This window comes from Theropithecus gelada, chromosome 10 (assembly GCF_003255815.1).
Source record: "Theropithecus gelada isolate Dixy chromosome 10, Tgel_1.0, whole genome shotgun sequence".
NCBI lineage: Eukaryota > Metazoa > Chordata > Mammalia > Primates > Cercopithecidae > Theropithecus > Theropithecus gelada.
In genome coordinates this window covers 9,469,896-9,484,177 of record NC_037678.1, presented here as the reverse complement: position 1 = coordinate 9,484,177, position 14,282 = coordinate 9,469,896, and positions in this window count along the sequence as shown.

Genomic DNA, 14,282 nt, shown 5'->3' with positions numbered 1-14,282 from the left:
CCTTTGCCTGCAGCTTCTTCATCTCTTTCCCCAAACTTCTGCCTGGACTGCAGACACTGCTTCGGAGCTTGAGGACAAAGGCTACCCATTAGCAATGGAGGGTGGATCAGGGATTTGGAAGGAGCCTGAGCAGAGAATTGAGTAAAGCACAGCTTTACTGGCCTGCATACATCTGATATTTCCTATTCTATTCTACCCCATTCCAAAAAATGTTGGTTATGACTCACTTGTCTTCACAACACACTGCAGCAGTCCCTACCCCTTATCCAACAGGGATATGTTATTATTATGATTATTATTTTATTTATTTATTTTTTTTTTTGAGAGCGAGTCTTGCACTGTCGCCCAGGCTGGAGTGCAGTGGCACGATCTCAGCTCACTGCAACCTCTGCCTCCCGGTTTCAAGCAATTCTCCTGCCTCAGCTTTCTGAGTAGCATGGATTACAGGCGCCTGCTACCACGCCTGGCTAATTTTTTGTATTTTTAGTAGAGATGGGGTTTCACCACCAATGTGGATATATTCTAAAAGGCCCAATGGATGCCTGAATCCTCAGATAGTACTGAACCCTATATATACTATGTTTTTTCGTATACATACATACCTATGATAAAGTTTAATTTATAAATGTATAAATTAGGCACAGCAAGAGATTAACAAAAATAACAATAAAATAGAACAATTATAACAATATACCACTCTTGTGCTTTGGGACCATTATTAAACCAAATAAGGATAACTGTAACACAGGCACTGCAATCCCAAGACAGTCTGATAACCGAGAAAGCTACTAAGTGACGGCTGGTAGCATCTAGGGCCTGGACACGCTGGACAAAGGGATCATTCTCATCCTGGGCAGGATGGAGTGAGATGGTGTGAGATTTCATCATATTACTCAGAACTGCTCGAAATTTAAAACATGAATTGCTTATTTCTGGAATTTTCCATTTAATATTTTCAGAGGGCGGTTAACGGCAGGTAACCAGAGAAATCAAAATTGCTGATAAGTCGGGGGGATCTAGTGTAGTAGAACACTCTGGCTGGGATTAATAACAATTTAAGTCCAATTAATAAACTACAACTTTACTTCTCGGGCTGTTTTCCTCCTCCCTTGTGCTGTTATTGTCACAAATTACATTTTTTTCTTAGATAACATGTCCTTGAAACAAATTACATTTTTATACACTGTGTGCTCATCAACAGATTTGTAATTCTTGCTTTATGCAGTTGTTTTTTAAATCACACAGGAGAAAAAAGAGAAACAAAACGTATTTATACTTGTCTTTTGTATTTACCTATATAAAAGTAATGTACTCTGCTGGTAATCCCCAATTACAATTGCCCAAGAGTTCTATAATGCAGAGATTTTCAGGGCTGAAAAAAAAAAGCCATCTGCTTTGGTATTTCAGATCTAAGTACTTATAAGGAGTGGCTTGGGAGCAGTAGCCTTAGCAAGAGATAAGACTTAACTTCCCCCGGGGGCTATGAGCTGAAAGGCAAAACTAGGAGTAAAGATGTTGGCTTCCCAACCCTGTTTCAGAAGGACTGAAGGTGGCTACCACCTTCAAGCTCAGCACAGAGGCTCATTTGTAGAAGACCAAAGAACAGTATTGAGGCTTAAAAGTTGTGTTTAGGCCGGGCGTGGTGGCTCACTCCCAGCACTTTGGGAGGCCGAGGCAGGTGGCTCACCTGAGGTCAGGAGTTCAAGACCAGCCTGGCCAACATGGTGAAATCATGTCTCTACTAAAAATACAAAAATTAGCCGCTGTGGTGTCAGGTGCCTGTAATTTGAGCTACTTGGGAGGCTGAGGCATGAGAATTGCTTGAACCTGAGAGGCAAAGGTTGCAGTGAGCCGAGATCGTGCCACTGCACTCCAGCCTGGGGGATAGAAGCAAGACTCTCTCTCCAAAAAAAAAAAAAAAAAACCTAAAAACAAAAAAAGGTGTGTTTAGATGAGATCTTTGGCTGTAGTCATTAGCACAGTTTAGCCAATAGTCAGAAACCTGCTAAATGTTTGAAGGAATTATATTACCAAAGAAACCACTAGCTGGCCCACAAAAATTGTAGCTACTCAACCCCTGAAGCTATTCCAGGCTCCAAAACCTGCACTAGCAGGATGCAGGCTCTGAAAACTGGGCAGCTTACAACAGGCCACCTCTCTCCAATGCCTACCTCTCCCGAGTCCACGGGGGATAATGCCAAAGGAAGAACCTCCCAGAAGGCAGAGCTAGGGGCTATCAGACAGTTGCACCCAAGAATGAATTCTACTGCCATATAAGAGAATCTAACCTGTTCCTGCCCAGATACCCTTACAACTGCAAGGGACCAGCATCTGCAGCTCATTTCATATCCACTCACTTTCAGAGTGCCCTTTTTTTTTTTTTTTCTTTCCTGAGATGGGGTCTAGCTCTTGTTGCCTCGGCAAGAGTGCAGTAGTACAATCAGGGTTCACTGCAGCCTCAACCTCCTGAGCTCAAGGGATCCTCCCACCTCCACCTCCAAGGAGCTGGGATTACGGGTGTTCATGTGCCACTACACCAGGCTAATTTTTTTATTTTAATTCTTTTTTTTTTTTTTGAGACGGAATCTCGCTCTGCCACCCAGGCTGGAGTGCAGTGGCCAGATCTCAGCTCACTGCAAGCTCCGCCTCCCGGGTTTACGCCATTCTCCTGCCTCAGCCTCCCAAGTAGCTGGGACTACAGGCGCCCGCCACCTCACCCGGCTAATTTTTTGTATTTTTTAGTAGAGACGGGGTTTCACCGTGTTAGCCAGGATGGTCTCGATCTCCTGACCTCGTGATCCGCTCGCCTCGGCCTCCCAAAGTGCTGGGATTACAGGCTTGAGCCACCGCACCTGGCCTTTTTATTTTAATTCTTTTTTTTTTTTTTAGAGATGGGGTCTTGCTATGTTGCCCAGGCTGGTCTCAAACTCCTGGGCTCAAACGATTCTCCTGCCCCAGCTTCACAAAGTGCAGGGGTTACAGGCACAAGCCACCACACCCAGCCCAGTGGTCATTTTTATTGTGATTATTTTTTTCCTATTCCATAATTGTATATTGAAAGATAGTTTGTCAGGCCAGGCGCGGTGGCTCAAGCCTGTAATCCCAGCACTTTGGGAGGCCGAGACAGGCGGATCACGAGGTCAGGAGATCGAGACCATCCTGGCTAACACAGTGAAACCCCGTCTCTACTAAAAAATACAAAAAACTAGCCAGGCGCGGTGGCGGGCGCCTGTAGTCCCAGCTACTCGGGAGGCTGAGGCAGGAGAATGGCGTGAACCCGGGAGGCGGAGCTTGCAGTGAGCAGAGATCCGGCCACTGCACTCCAGCCTGGGCGGCAGAGCGAGACTCCATCTCAAAAAAAAAAAAAAAAAAAAAAAAAAAGAAAGATAGTTTGTCTTTCAGTTTACAGGTGGTAGCTGTATCCAGACCTAATGAACAGTTATGGACTGTGAGCTGAACACACTGGGAGTAAAGATGTTGCCTTTCCAACCCTGTTTTCTCTATTCAGGAGCAGGTGAGTGCTTTACATGTGAAAAGATATCTATCTTTCCACATATATATAAAAAATATATATACATCTCTCTATATTGATATAGATGTGTATATATATAGATGATATAATTTATCATTCAACCTATGACACTTTAAAACATCTGTATTGTTATTTTTATCTATTTATTTATTTTCAGACAGGATCTGGCTCTGTCGCCCATTCTGAAGTGCAGTGGCAAGATCTAGGCTCACTGCAACCTCCACCTCCCTGGCTCAAGCGATCCTTCCACTTCAGCCTCCCCAGTAGCTGGGAACACAGGCATGCACCACCATGCCCAGCTAATTTTTTGTTGTTGTTGTTTCTTTTTTGTTTTTGTGTGTTTTTTGTTTGTTTGTTTGTTTTTGAGATGGAATCTTGTTCTGTTGCCCAAGCTGGGGTGCACTGGTGCAATCTCCGCTCACTGAAACCTCTGCCTCCCAGGTTCAAGCAATTCTCCTCCCTCAGCCTCCCAAGTAGCTGGGATTACAGGTGCCCGCCACCATGCCTGGCTAATTTTTGTATTTTTAGTAGAAACGGGGTTTTACCACGTTGGCCCGGCTGGTCTCAAGCTCCTTACCTCAGGTGATCTGCCTGTCTCGGCCTCCCAAAGTGCTGGGATTACAGGCATAAGCCACCATGCCCAGCAATTTTTTTTTTTTTTTTTCTTTTGAGACAGGGTCTCCTGGTGCCTCTTCTCACTCTGTTGCCCAGGCTGGAGTGCAGTGGTGCAGTCATAGTTCACTACAGCTTCAAACTCCTGGGCCAAAGCAATCCCCACACCTCAGAGTCCCAAGTACAGGTGCAAGAGTCTACTCTTGCAGGTGCAAGTCACCATGCCCAGCTAATTTTTGTAGTTTTTGTAGAGACAGGGTTTCGCCATGTTGCCCAGGTTAGCCTTGAACTCCTGAGCTCAAGTGATCCTCCCGCTTTCCGCCTCCCAAAGTGCTGCGATTACAGGTGTGAGCCACCACGCCCAGCCTACATCTACTCTCAGTTCTTTTGGATATATACCGTGGAATTGCTGGATTATAGGGTAATTCTGTGTTTAACTTTTTGAAGAACCACTAAACCTTCTTTCTTTGTTTCTTTCTTTGTTTCTTTCTCTTTCTTTCTTTCTTTTTCTTTCTTTCTTTCTTTCTTTCTTTCCTTCTTTCTCTTCCTTCCTTCCTTCCTTCCTTCATTCCTTCCTTCTTTCTTTCGTTCCTCCCTCCCTCCCTTCCTTCTTTCTTTCTTTTTTTTTTTTTTTTTTTGAGATGGAATCTCGCTCTGTCTCCCAGGCTGGAGTACAGTGGCACAGTCTTGGCTCACTGCAACTTCTGCCTCCCAGGTTCAAGCAATTGTCCTGCCTCAGCCTCCCAAGTAGCTGGGATTACAGGTGCATGCCACCACACCCAGCTAATTTTTATATTTTTAGTAGAGACAGAGTTTCACCATATTGGTCAGGCGGGTCTCAAACTCCTGACCTCAGGTGATTCGCCTGCCTCCACCTCCCAAAATGCTGAGATTACAGGCATGAGCCACCCCGCCCGGCCCTGCAGAATTTTTTTATCCAGCTTAGACCCCACCGTGAGGCTGACACACAGGTATCCAGCTGCCTGCTGCCCTAGTGTGTGGTCCTTTCCCAGGCCCATCTGTCTTGATGGCTTCATCATCTGTAATTTGCTAGGACTGCTAGAACGTAATACTACAGATAAGTGGCTTAAACAACACAACTCTATTCTCTCACAGTTCTGGAGGTTAGAAGGCCAAGATCAAGGTCTTGGTTTCTCCTGGTGCCTCTCTCCTTGGCTTCAGATGGCTACCTTCCCACTGTGTGCTCGTGTGGCCTTTCTTCTGTATGTGCACATCCCTGGTGTCCCTTCCTCTTCTTGTTAGAATATCAGTTATAGGCTGAGCTCAGTGGCTCACACCTGTCATCCCAGGACTTTGGGAGGCTGAGGCAGGAGGATCACTTGAGCCCAGGAGTTGAAGACCAGCCTGAACAACATAGTGAGACCCCATGTCTATTTCTTTTTTATTTTTTTTTTATTAAAAAAAAGAACACTAGTTATAACACTAGTCATACCAGATTAGGACCCCTCTCTAATGATCTCATTTTAATTTAATCAGCTCTTGAAGGCCCTTTTTCTCCAAATATCATTACATTCTGAGGTACTAGGGGTTTGGACTTCAACATACGAATCTGCAGGGGAGCATGATTCAGTCCCATACATCGTCTTTCCCAGAAACTTTTGCCTTCCTTTATTCACTGAGTCATTCAATACACATTTACTAAACATGTAGAAATGGCACTTTATGAGGCTGTCCAGGGATAGGCTGTGGTCATAAAGGGCTAAGAATAGTGTCCTAGGGAACTCAGCCTCTCTTTCTTTCTTTCTTTCTTTTTTTTGGGGGGGTTGGAGGGGTAGAGGTGGGGTCTTCCTGTGTTGCCCAGGCTGGTCTCCAACTCCTGGGCTCAAGCCATCCTCCTATCTCAGCCTCCCAAAGTATTGGGATTACAGATGTGAATCAATGTGCCCAGCCTGAGCTCAGTATTTATTTTATTTTCTCTTATTTTATTTTATTTATTTATTTTTGAGACAGAATGTCACTCCTGTCGCTCAGGCTGGAGTGCAATGGTACGATCTCAGCTCATTGCAACCTCCGCCCCTGGGGTTCAAGTGATTCTCCTGCCTCAGCCTCCCGTGTACCTGGGATTATAGGCGCCCATCACCATGGCCGGATAATTTTTGCACTTTTACTAGAGATGGGGTTTCACCATGTTGGCCAGGCTGGTCTCGAACTCCTGAACTCAGGTGATCCACTCGCCTTGGCCTCCCAAAGTGCTGGAGATTACAGGCATGAGCCACCACGCCTGGCCTATTTTATTTTATTTTTTATTTTATTTTTCAGAGACAGGGTCTTGCTATGTTGCCCAGGTTGGTCTTGAACTCCTGAGCTCAAGTGATCCTCCTGCCTTGGCCTCTCAAAATGCTGGTATTACAGGTGTGAGCCACCGAGCCTGGCCCTTAGTGCTGCATTTTATTGGTTTTGTTTCGTTTTGAAATAGGATCTCACTTTGTCGCCCAGGTTGGAATGCAGTGGCTCAATCAAGGCTCACTGCAGCCTCAACTTGCTGGGCTCAAGCAATCCTCCCACCTCAGTTTCCCAAGTAGCAAGGACTACAGGCAGGTACCACCACACCCAGCTGAGTTTTGTATCTTTTAGAAACGGAATTTTGCCATGTTGCCCAGGCTGGTCTCGAGCTCCTGGGCTTAAGTAATTCGACTGCCTTGGATTCCCAAAGTGCTGGGATTACAGACATGAGCCACCAGGCCAGGCCAAGCTCAGCATTTTAAAAGCAGGGCCGGAGAGCCCAGAAAATGAGATTGAAGAGCAGTGAAGCCTCCCCATTGCCAGCACGTGAATACTCCCTTGTTCCCCTCTCTCCCCATCCCTCTGGTGTGACAGCAGTCCCAGCTGATTCACTTCTGATGTCGCATTCCAGTGGAGCCTTCCTCCACTTGGAGGTCTACTTGGTCTCCACAGAAGATGGGGCAGAGAGGGAGCTCTGGACCTCCTAGGGAGCTGTAAAATCTTTGGCATTTCCTCTTCGGTCCAGTCTCTATCAGCAGTGGCTGGAGGTGTTTTGCTCCTCAGTTACCAAAGGGCAAAGTTACCTCATCGCCATAGAATTCATTTTCTCCCAACCTCACACCGGGTAGTCACATGAAAAATATAATTTCTTCCTATTGATAGGATTTTCCTTTGTTCACTTAGAAATGATAAAGATTCCCTGGCCTTTTTGTTCCAACAATTCATTTGCTTTTCCCCTAAGCATTTTTTCATAAAAATGATTAAATGACGGCCGGGTGCAGTGCCTCATGCCTGTAATCCCAGCACTTTGGGAGGCCAAGGCAGGTGGATCACCTGAGGTCTGGAGTTCAAGACCAGCGTGGCCAACATGATAAAAACCCCGTCTCTACTAAAAATACAAAAAATTAGCCACGCATGGTGGTGGGTGCCTGTAATCCCAGCTACTTGGGAGGCCGAGGCAGGAGAATCACTTGAACCCGAAAGGCCAAGGTTGCAGTGAGCCAAAATCAAGACACTGCACTCCAGCCTGGGCAACAAGTCAAAAAAAGAAAGATTACATGAAAAAGATTAAATGTAGGCCGGACGCGGTGGCTCACATCTGTAATCCCAGCTTTTTGGGAGGCCAAAGCAGGCAGATCACTTGAGTTCAGGAGCTAGAGACCAGCCTGGCCAACATGGAGAAACCCCGTCTCTACTGAAAATACAAAAATTGGCCCTAGGCGCGGTGGCTCACACCTGTAATCCCAGCACTTTGGGAGGCCAAGGTGGGTGGATCACGAGGTCAGCAGATCGAGACCATCCTAGCTAACACGGTGAAACCCCTGTAGTCTCAGCTTCTCCAGAGGCTGAGGCAGGAGAATGGTGTGAACCCGGGAGGCGGAGCTTGCAGTGAAACCCCGTCTCTACTAAAAATACAATACATTACCGGGGCGTGGTGGCATGCACCTACAGTCTCAGCTACTAGGGAGGCTGAGGCAGGAGAATCGCTTGAATCCGAAGCGGAGGTTGCAGTGAGCCGAGATTGTGCCACTGCACTCCAGCCTGGGTGACTGAGTGAGACTCTTGACTCAAAAAAAAAAAAAAGAAAAAAGAAAAGAAAAGAAAGAAAAAAGAAAGATTTCCTACTTTTGGAGACTCCTGAATCCCTTGGCCTCTGCAGCGCTTCCCCTCTCCTTCCTCCATGACCTGCGTTCTGAGTCTTGACACTGTGCTGTTCCACATACCACGGCCAGCTCCTTAGATGATGCGGTTCTCCAAGGTCCAAGACCAAAATTTTAGCTTTATCAGGTCTCCCTGAGAAAGCTCATTCACCCCTTAGCATCAAGTCTTAATTATATGATGATACTTTCAAAGGCTAATCTCCGTTTGCAACCAATTTATCATGTTTCATATCAGTATTTCTACCTGCTCAGTGAATAAGAGGATTATAAAGATTTTGGTTAAAGGATACAAAATTTCAGTTAGACAGGAGCACACAGTACAGGAGATCTATTGTCAAACATGTAACTATAGTTAATGTCAATATATTGTGTACTTGAAAATTGTGAAGAGTAGGTTTAAATGTTCTTATCACAAAAAAAAAAGATGTGTGTGAGTTAATGGATATGTTAATTAGCTTGATTTAGCCATTCCACAATGCATGCATATATCAAAACATTGGCCGGGCTCAGTGGCTCATGCTTGTAATCCTAGCACTTTGAGGGGCTGAGGCAGAAGGATCACTTGAGCCCAGGAGTTTGAAATCAGCCTGGGCAACCAAGTAAGACCCTGTCCCTACAAAAAATTTAAAAATTAGCCAAGCGTGGTGGTAGCCACCTGTAGCCCCACATACTCAGGAGGCTGAGGCGGGAGGATCGCTTAAGCCCAAGAGGTTGAGGCTGCAGTGAGCCGTGTTTGTGCCACTGAACAAAAACCTGAGTGACAAAGCAAGGCCCTGTCTCAAAACAAAACAAAACAAAACAAGGTACTGTTATGACAATTTTTTTAATAGCCAAATTGAGTAGGAGGTTGTATACCAAATGTAGTGACACTAATGTTAACAAGCTCTGACAACACACTACCATTGGACTAGTCAAGAAGCCAGATTTGATGTTGGACATCAACAAACATCTATGACAAGGCTCCTTTTCCTGCACCCCTTTTCTTGTTTAATAGTAGTATCTTCTACTTAATCACCTGAGGCAATCCATGTCAGATCCCCTACATCAAATCAGCCACCAAATCTCAAGATTCTAACCTATTTCTCCTCTCTGTCCCCAATGACAGGTTGCCACACACTATCTTACAAGTTCACAATGACCCTCCAACCCTTAACATGTTTGCCTGCCCTACTGACTTTAGCATTGGCCATATAGAGACTGGGCGCAGTGGCTCATGCCTGTAATCCCAGCACTTTGGGAGGCCGAGACGGGTGGATCACCCGTCAGGAGGTCAGGAGGTCAGGAAATCGAGACTATCCTGGCTAACACGGTGAAACCCCGCCTCTGCTAAAATACAAAAAAAAAAAAATTAGCCGGGCGTGGTGGCGGGCGCCTATAGTCCCAGCTACTCAGGTGGCTGAGGCAAGAGAATGGCGTGAACCCAGGAGGCGAAGCTTGCAGTGAGCCGAGATTGCGCCACTGCGCTCCAGCCTGGGCGACAGAGCAAGACTCTGTCTCAAAAAAAAAAAAAAAAAGAATTGGCCATATGACATTATGACATGTTTTGAACAAAGGGATATGAGTGGACATGAATTTTGTCCCTTTTTTTTTTTTTTTTTGAGACATAGTCTCTGTCACCCAGGTTGGAGTGCAGTGGTGCAATCTCGGCTCACCGCAAGCTCTGCCTCCCGGGTTCACACCATTCTCCTGCCTCAGCCTCCCAAGTAGTGGGGACTACAGGCGCCCACCACCATGCCCAGTTAATTTTTTGTATTTTTAGTAGAGAGGGGGTTTCACTGTGTTAGCCAGGATGGTTTCGATCTCCTGACTTCGTGATCCGCCCACCTCGGCCTCCCAAAGTGCTGGGATTACAGGCGTGAGCCACCATACCCAGCCTTGTCCTTTTTTTTTTTTTTTTTTAGACAGAGTCTCACTCTGTCACGCAGGCTGGAATGCAGTGGCTCTATCTTGGCTCACTGCAACCTCCACCTCCTGGATTCAAGCAATTCTTGTGCCTCAGCCTCCGGAGTAGCTGGGATTACAGGCGTGCACCACCATGCCTAGCTAGATCTTTGTATTTTAGTAGAAATGGAGTTTCTCCATGTTGGCCAGGCTGGTCTTGAACTCCTGACCTCAGATGATCCGTCTGCCTCTGCCTCCCAAAGTGCTGGATTACAGGCGTGAGCCACCATGCCCGGCCTTTTTTTTTTTAAAGAAGCGGTGTCACCATGTTGCCCAGGCTGGTCTGGATCTCCTGGGCTCAAGTGATCCTCCCACCTTGGTCTCCCAAAGTGCTGGGATTACAGATGTGAACCACTGCGCGCGGCCTGAACTTTGTCACATTTGAGCAGAGCTTGAAATGCAATTGTGTAGCTTGGCTGGGGTACTTTTGGTTAGTCCTCCTCTGTGAAAGCAATGTGCCCCAGATAGTGGCTATTGTTCAGCATGGTTTCCAGAATAAGAAGGAATAAGAAGATGTGTGCTGATAGGGTACAGTGTAATGAGACACCTTCACTTAATGGCAGGCACCTTCATCCACACCACTCTGTTCGCCTGAGGCTCTCTCCTTTACTTGTCTGTCCTTCAAGATTTACTTGTCCTTCAAGATTTACCCAGGCCAGGCACAGTGGTTCACGCCTATAATCCCAGCACTTTGGGAGGCTGAGGCAGGCCTCAGGATCACCTGAGGTCAGGAGTTCGAGACCAGCCTGGTCAACATGGTGAAACCTTGTCTCTACTAAAAAAAATACAAAAAAAAAAAAAAATTGGCCGGGCACGGTGGCTCATGCCTGTAATCCCAGCACTTTGGGAGGCCGAGGCAAGTGGATCACCTGAGTTCAGAAGTTCCAGACCAGCCTGGCCAATATGGCAAAACCCCCTTTCTACTAAAAATACAAAAAAAAAAAAAAATTAGCCAAGCATGCTGGCGCATGCCTGTAATCCCTCCTACTCGGGAGGTTGAGGCAGAAGAATCGCTTAAACCCAGGAGGTGGAGATTGCTGTGAGCTGAGATTGCGCCACTGCACTCCAGCCTGCATGATGGAGAGAGACTCGGTCTCAAAAATAAATAAATAAATAAAAATTAGACAGGCATGGTGGTGCATGCCTGTAATCCCAACTACTTGGGAAGCTGAGGCAGGAGAATCGCTTGAACCTGGCAGGTGGAGGTTGCAGTGAGCAGAGATCGTGCCACTGCACTCTAGCCTGGGTGACAGAGCCAGACTCCGTCTCAAAAAAAATTTTTTTTTAAATAAGATTTACCTCCAGCCACATCTTGTATTAAGGAACCTTCTCCCCAAGTTGGGTTAGATCTCCTCTCCCTGCCCTATGCTCCCACAGCTCCCGGTGCCCTGCTACCCTTCTCTTAGCATAAAGGTCACTAACATCACCATTCCTGGCCCTGAAGTTCCATGAGGACACAAACAGGGTTGGGTTTGTCTCTGTGTTCCCTGGACTTGGTGGTCTCTCATTGTAGCCTTGCCTCCTGGGCTCAAGAGATCCTCCCACCTCAGTCTCTCAAGTAGCTGGGACCACAGGTGCACACCACCATGACCAGCTAATTTTTGTATTTTTGGTATAGATGGGGTTTCGTGGTGTTGCCCAGGCTGGTCTCAAACACATGAGCTCAAGCAATCCACCCACCTTGGCCTCCCAAAGTGCTGGGATTACAGGGACGAGCCACCACGCCTGGCCTCAATGAAGTTTCTTAACCTTCTTCAACTTTTAATCTGTAAATTCTCATTATGGCAGTACCTACTTCCCTGGTTGCTGAGAAGACTGAGTGACGGAATCACACCAAGTGCTGGACAGGTGCTGCCCATATAGGAAATTCTTTTTTTTTTTTTTTTCCTTTTTTTCTTTTGAGACAGAGTCTCTCTCTGTTACCTAGGCTGGAGTGCCGTGGAGTGATCTCAGTTCACTGCAACCTCTGCCTCCTGGGTTCAAGTGATTCTTGAACCTCAGCCTCCCGAGTAGCTGGGATTACAGGTGCCCAACACCATGCCCGGCTAATTTTTTTGGTATTTTTAGTGTTGATGGGGTTTCACCAGGTTAGACAGGCTGGTCTTGAACTCCTGACCTCAAGAGATCTGCCTGCTTTAGCCTCCTTAATCCAGCCTCCTGTCTTCTCTTGTCCGATGACTACAGAAGCTTCCTAACCCATCTTCTTTTCTTTTCTTCTTTTTTTCTTTTCTTTCTTTTTTTTTTTTTTTTTTTGAGATGGAGTCTTGCTCTGTCGCCCAGGCTGGGGTGCAGTGGCTCAATCTTGGCTCACTGCAGCCTCCGCTTCTCGGGTTCAAGTGATTCTCCTGCCTCAGCCTCCCAAGTAGCTGAGATTACAGGCACACGCCACCACGCCCGGCTAATTTGTATTTTTAGTAGCAATGGGGTTTCGCCTTGTTGGCCAGACTGGTCTCGAACTCCTGACCTCAGGTGATCTGCCCACCTTGGCCTCCCAAAGTGTTGGGATTACAGGCATGAGCCACCGCACCTGGCCTAACCCATCTTCTTGACTCCACTCTTACCCCTTTCAATCCTTTCTCCACATTTCTAGCATGGCTTTTTCTGAAAACCAATTTGACTCATGTCAGCTTCCGGTTGAGCTGAACTTCTTTCAGTTCCTCAAACTGACAGAGCTTTGCCCTCCTCCACAAATGTTGTTTTCTCTGCTGGGGCCTCCTGTCCCTTAAGCCACCTCCATGGACTGGCTCCCTCTTCTTTCTGCCCCCCATGTAAATTTCAGGCTGCCTGCCCACCTCCAAGACTGCTGGGTATCCCTGCTGTGTGTCCCTCTCCTCCGAAGTGCCTTGGTGTTGGTGTGCCCCGTCACAGCGCTCATCACACATCCCTGCAGCGCTGGGTTCAGGGAGTGTCTCCCGGCACCAGACTGGCAGCTCCCTAAGGCAAGGTTTCTGTTTTGTTCACCACTGTACCTCTAGAATTTAGTACAGGCTGACATGTTGAAATCACTCGACTTACTATTTTTTATTTTATTTTATTTTATTTTGAGACGGAGTCTCACGCTGTCGCCCAGAGACAGGGTTTCCTCATGTTGGCCAGGCTGGTCTTGAACTCCTAATCTTAGGTGATCCACCCACCTTGGTCTCCCAAAGTGCTGGGATTACAGGCGTGTGCCACTGTGCCTGGCCATTTGACTTACTTTTCATAGGGAATACATGCATATCATAGAAAATCTGAAAGGTGCAAAGTGATGTACAGTAAAAACAAAAAGATCTCTTTTCACCCTGATTCCCCAATCACCCACTGACTATACCTCTATACCTTTTTTTTTTGAGACGGCGTTTCTCTCTTGTTGCCCAGGCTGAAATGCAATGGAGCAATCTTGGCTCTCTGCAAGCTCCACCTCGCGGGTTCAAGTGATTTTTCTGCCTCAGCCTCCAAAGTAGCTGGGATTACAGGCACCTGCCACCACGCCCAGCTAATTTTTTTTGTATTTTTAGTAGAGATGGGTTTCATCAGTTGGCCAGGTTGGTCTCGAACTCCTGACCTCAGGTGATCTGCCCACCTCGGCCTCCCAAAGTCCTGGGATTACAGGCGTGAGCCACCGTGCCTGGCCTTCTCTAAGATATTCTATGTTAAAACAAGCATATATGCATATACAATCTGGAGATTAGAGTATATTTTACACATATTCTACACCTGATTACTTTCTTACTTAATATTGTATCTTGGAAAATATGCCTTTTCAGTGTATATAAAATGGATTTTTAAAACTCAGTATACTGTACATTTGTAAAGATGTATCATAAATTTTTTTTTTTTTTTTTTTTTTTTTTGCGACGGAGTCTCACTCTGTCGCCGAGGCTGGAGCGCAGTGACCGGATTTCAGCTCACTGCAAGCTCCGCCTCCCGGGTTCACGCCATTCTCCGGCCTCAGCCTCCCGAGTAGCTGGGACTACAGGCGCCCGCCACGTCGCCCGGCTAGTTTTTTTTGTATTTTCTTTTTTTTTTTTTTTTTTTTTTTGGACGGGGGCTCCCTCTGTCCCCCAGGGGGGGGGGGCGGGGGCCGGTTTCCC